Source organism: Corvus brachyrhynchos, unplaced genomic scaffold, assembly GCF_000691975.1.
Source record: "Corvus brachyrhynchos isolate BGI_N302 unplaced genomic scaffold, ASM69197v1 scaffold346, whole genome shotgun sequence".
NCBI lineage: Eukaryota > Metazoa > Chordata > Aves > Passeriformes > Corvidae > Corvus > Corvus brachyrhynchos.
In genome coordinates this window covers 389,690-395,355 of record NW_008238644.1, presented here as the reverse complement: position 1 = coordinate 395,355, position 5,666 = coordinate 389,690, and positions in this window count along the sequence as shown.

Genomic DNA, 5,666 nt, shown 5'->3' with positions numbered 1-5,666 from the left:
CCCTCCCCCTATACACCTTAACATCTTCACGATTTTGGGTGAAATTAGCAGCCTTGTTCTGCCCAGTCCTGGTCTGCACCTGGGCGGGATGTGTGCAGCAGTAACAAACCAGCTGAGATGCAAAAAGCCAACGCTCTCCAGCAGAGCGGGCTGACGCGTCAGGCAGCCCTCCAGCTGCTGGGAGGTGATTGCAAAGTATAAACCCTGCCCGTATTGGAGCACAGAATCAACTCCGTGCCAGCACAAGCCTTGGCAGAAAGCACGTGAGTGCACAGATGTATTCATGTCTAACACAATTCCACTGAAGTTTTGTCCTCTGCTTGTCAGTCCAGGTGCTCTCAGGCATAGAAAGGAATGGTGCTAAACATCTGACAATCAAAACAGACTCTTACTGCTGGATCATAATATAACAACCAGCTTTCGTGCCCAGACAGAATTCCCACTGATGTCAAAGGTTTTATTTCCACTGAGAAATTGGTAAGCACTGCAGATTTTGGAATATTATCAACATTAAAACAACAGTCTGGACTGTGTTTTCCCTGCTGTTGTCATGTGAAACACTTAGGGGTGACTATAAGTGTAAGTCTCTGTTACTCTTTCATTTTGTTCATTTGATGGCAGAATCGCTGTCTGCTCAGTTAATTAATTTCTCCTGCTGTGCTTGGGTCTTTCACACAACACTGGGGAAAAAAAGGTCTTCAAGAGTGAGACAATGTAGCACAAACCCACAAAGTTGTTAGAGGGACCCGGGGGAGGTGAGAGGTTTGGAAAGCCGGGTTTATTGTTTAAAAATGGTTTGTCCCGTGGAACACAAGTATGTGTGTCACTGCAGAGTCAGCGGTCAGAGCAGCTGAATGGCAGGAGTTTGCCTGACCTGCTTGGAAACCCATTATGAAATTCTGTGATAATTCACTATAAACAACTTCGTAAGTGATGGGGAAGCTGTTTCTCTCCCATTCAAAGCTGCCAGACCTTTTTACCACTGGGATTAGATTTGTGCTGTCTCCTGCAGCTCCACTCTGGGAGCTCCACTGACTCCTTGGGCTCCATTCATTCCTCCTGTGGCCAGACTCTGAGCTGTTCCTCACAGGTGAATAGCACTGATGATAATTAAGTTTACTTTCCCGCATCTTGAGCCAGCTGCAGAAGTGTAAATATTGTTACTGCTGTTTTACAGGTGAGGGGAAGGCGTGTGGGGAGGAATGTGATTAGTCTGGAGAGCTGAGCCCTGTGCTCTCGCTGTGAACTGAGCAGCTTGCACTGACAGGGAGGCCTGAGAGAGGCTGGAGAAAAAGACCCCCTGTGTTATTGCTGCTCTGTGAGAGGCTGAGGGGCCCAAAAATCATAGAATGGTTGGGGTTGGAAGGGATGTTTTAAAGATCATCTGCTTCAGCCCAAACATCAGGTTGTTCAGAGCCCATCTGACCTGACCTTGAATGTTTCCAGGAATGGGGCATTTACCACCTCTCTGGGCAACCTGTGCCAGTGTTTCACCACCCTCATTGTAAAAAAACTTTTCCTTGCATCTAGTTGAAGTCAACTCTTTTAGTTAAAACCATTATCCCTTGTCCTATCACAACAGCCCCTGGTAAAATGTCCCCATCCTTCTTGTAGCCCCTTTAGGTACTGGAAGGTGCTCTAAGGTCTCCCTGGATCATTTTTCCTCTGATCATCTTCATGGCCCTCCTCTGGTCCTGTTCCAGCAGGTCCATGTCCTTTCTGTGCTGAGGACCCCAGAGCTGGACAGAGTGCTCCAGGTGCTGCTTTCTTGGCCCCGTGCAGAACACCACCAGCTTTGATTCGTGTGTCTTTTAAGATGTCGCATGTCTGGTGTTGTGGGCAGTGCACCAGAGCCCAGGCTGGTGGGGCTCTCGTAATGCTCTTTCCAGCTGTTAGACCCAACACTGACCACAATTCTTTCCTTCTCAGCATCTCTCCACGGCCTGGGACAGTGCTTGGCCCCTTGCTGCTGGTTGCATGAGGACTATAAAATGGTCTGTGTGTCTGGCATGTTCGTGTGTGTTGTGACTCCTTGGAAAAGCTCAGTGCTTTGAGCCTACTGTCTTCCAGATGCAACGTCTACCATGCCTGCTCCTCCCTGCTCCTCCTGGCGGAGCCAGTGCCGTCCCTGGTGGGAGTGTTTGCTACATCAAAGCCCGGTTTGTGCTGCGAGTGGATGATTTCTCTGGTATATTTACACTTGTAAAGGAAGATTTTTTTTTTCCCCTTGTAAATATCACGGCACTTCTGTTGCTTCTGTGCTGGCCCATCTGTGCACCATTTTCACTTGTACTGACTCATGTTCACAGAGTAGTAAGAACTGTCTATAAGTGTTTTATTTTCTTAGTTAGAGTGGGCCCATTTTGCTTTCCTGGTTAGCTTGGAGGCAGATGAGTGCAGGGGTTTCTTTTTCCTGATTACATCTCTGGACTCTATCACATTGGTAAAAATTTTAATGAAGTAATTTTCACTTTTCTGTTCAGATTTTTCAAGACTTCTTGTGTTTCAAGGGTTTGTTTTCTGCAGCCAAATGTGCTTTCTGACTGTTTTCTGCATGGCCAGAAATCACTGGGTGTGCACCCCCTTTAAATGTGGGTACAACATCTTTAGCCTGTCATAAGGTTTCAACTTCAGATACTCCTGAAGAAGGAACCTTTAGGTTGTTCAGCCACGTTGCATTCAGCCCTCTTGCATTGTGCTGTGCTCTTTTTCATGAGTGATCACGTACTCATTTTCTCCACCTCTGTGTCATTGTAGAGTAGACCTCTGCAGAGACACTTCTGGCTGTTTTCAGAGTAGACTGAAGCTATTTACTAAACTGCTTTTGAACATTTTGACTTGTCTTTGCTGCTCCATGTGCACCCAGGGTTGTCTTCACTGCCTACAGGTCAGACCTTGCTCTGCGGTCAGGCTCATCACAGGCTCTTTTGAGTAGTTCCTTCCCCTGTGTTCACTGAGATGTAGTGTCTGTGTCCTGCTCAGCTTGACCTGTCTCCTGCTCTCTTCTGGCCTGGTACCTCAGAGAACCTGCAACCAAAGGGCACATTTGCAGTGAAAGCTCTACCAAGGCTTGTAGCTGCAGGAGTATCCTTGGTCTCTGTTGGATGGTGTGTGTGTCCCCTCACTGGAGTGTCTGGCACAGTGGGGCACCAGACTTGCTCAGCACTCAGGGTAGTCAAAGTTAAATATGTGTATGTGTGTGTGTATGTATATACATACCTGTATATGTTTATATATATTTAAGTCTGAGGCTGAAAACAGCCAAATTATGATCCTTCTCTCCCCCTGACAATATGAAGAGACGTGTTTCACAACAGTCATGTCTGCCAGTATTTCAAGGTGCTGCTTTTAGAAGCATGGAGTTGTGAGAACATTTCAGTAAATTACAAAAAGATCATTTTAACAGGGGCAAAAGAGAGTCTTTTTCTTTAAATATATTCTTGGGAAAGACTCAAGCCATTTCAGCCAAAATGAAAGAGTTGAGCCTGAGGCTGAATCCAGCTGGAGAAATTTTCAGCCTAAACAATTAATTATAGATGAAGTTATGAGCAACCAAAACTGGAGTTTATACAACAGTCACGTGTAATTACAGCAGCGCTTTCAACTCTGGAACACTGGCCCCGGTGTCAGTGCAAATTCTTGGGTGAGTCTATCAGGAAGGACTTTCTTGCAGAGCTGTGATAAACCCCAGCTTGCTGTTCTGAGGGAAAGGGAGCAAGCATTCCACATCAGAAATAATCTGCTGCTGAAAGATGAATTAACTGGTGACTTTCAGAGCAGTGTCTTGTCTGTGTTTGGAGTTTACCCAGGGTCAGGTTGCACCAGGCTATTATGTTCCTGTTGCATGTGGGAGGTTGTAATGAAGAGGGAGCCTCCTGTGACAGGGAACAGCTCAGGCATGAGGAACTGGGATGGCAGAGATTAATGGGGCTACATCCTGCCAGCAGTATCTCCATCTGAGCAAGGCTTTCCTGGGGAACTGGAAGGCAACCTCCTGATGATGGGGGTTGTCTATTGTAAAAGAAGCTCCTTGCTTAGCAGGGAGAACACATCGAGACTGCAAGTGTGTCCTGAATGAATGATTCCTCATGGAGATGCTCATGCCACACACAGAAACACGTTTTAGAAGCACATGGGGAAATATTCTTGACTCTGGCTGCTAAATTGAGCTGCTTGTGAACCCTTTCAACAGCAGAGGTAGTGCTGACAAACAGTTATCTTTGGTGATGAAAGGAGTGCAGGTGAGAGGAAATTTTGTGGGAGGAGATCCTGCTCTGAATTTCTTGTGGAAACCATAATTATGTGATTCAGTGTAGAAAGGTATGAGGGTTTCCAGTGAAAGCTATGAAAAACGCTTAGGGAAGCAGCCTACAGATGAGGCTGCTCATTCAGACCTTATCTATTCATGTGGGAGCGTGGAAATCTTAGCACTCTGCCTTATCTCTTCTCCCCCGGGAGATCAGTGTTGAGAGAGTCTGACCTCTTGCTTACCATTTCAAATCAAACCTGGTGTAATAGTGGCTTTGGCCATGCAGTGCCTCAGTCACTTAATGAAATAATCTTTTTCCCTGCCCTTCTGGGTAGAAATATGTCTTGCCCAAATACCACTTAAGTGATACCTGGAGGATAGCTGTAACTGAGCAGAGCTGTGGCAGAAACATCCTCCCTTACTCCCTGCAGCCTCTGCCTGCAGGTGCAGAGCTTGGGATGTTCAAGGCATTGGAAATTTTTCTCTCTCACTGGGGCAGTTCCTATGTTGTTTTTGAAGAAAATCCCTGTTTTCCCTTGCTCCTGGGCTTCTGCAGTTCCCTGCAGGTTTAAATTAACTTTGAATCAATGTTGATTAAAAGCAGTCAGTGCAAGGAGAGTCTCAGATCTGGAATGGATGTTCTCCAAAAACAAGGACACCTCGGTGCCAGCACAGGGGTATTCATACAAACAGCTCTCAGCCAGAGCCGGCCAGAATCTGTTTTGCTTTCTCACACTTGGAGCTGGTATATTTTAAAGGATATCAAGCAGTAAATGTGGCAAAGGGGAAAAATTGTTACAGACTGTATTTGGCAGAAACCCAGCAAAGATAAAATACCATACGTTCTGTGCAATGAGCTCCTACATAAATGATTCATTCACTAGAACACAGCTGGGGTCAACATCTTCTATTTGAATAGCCCAAAGTTATGCAAATATTTTTATGTTGATTTTCTAGAAGAAGAAAAAAAAAAAGACAATATATTCTGTTCCAATAAAAAAAGCTCTTTATCTAAGCAACTTTTAAGAATCAAAATCCCTCAAGAACAGTGTCACCATGTTATACACATATACAGCAGCAAATGACAAGATATGCCCTAGAGATGCAAACTCTGAAAAGATTGCTTGTTTTCCTTTGTTTTGCCAGCCAAGTCTGTGTTACAAATTGTGTGTTGTGGAGATCACACTATTTCAAAATATCAAATTGCTAATTAAAGAAACTACTCAAGGAAACTTTCCAGTAGAACAATAAGAACAATATATGCTGTGGGATAATAGTAGTCACTATTTCTTTAATGAGTTTCTTGCCTAACCAGAATTTCTTACAATACATTCAGTGCAGCCATTCAGATTATTATGAATCACATGTGTATTATTTCTGATTCGATATTAACATAAAAACTTCTGATGAACCATAG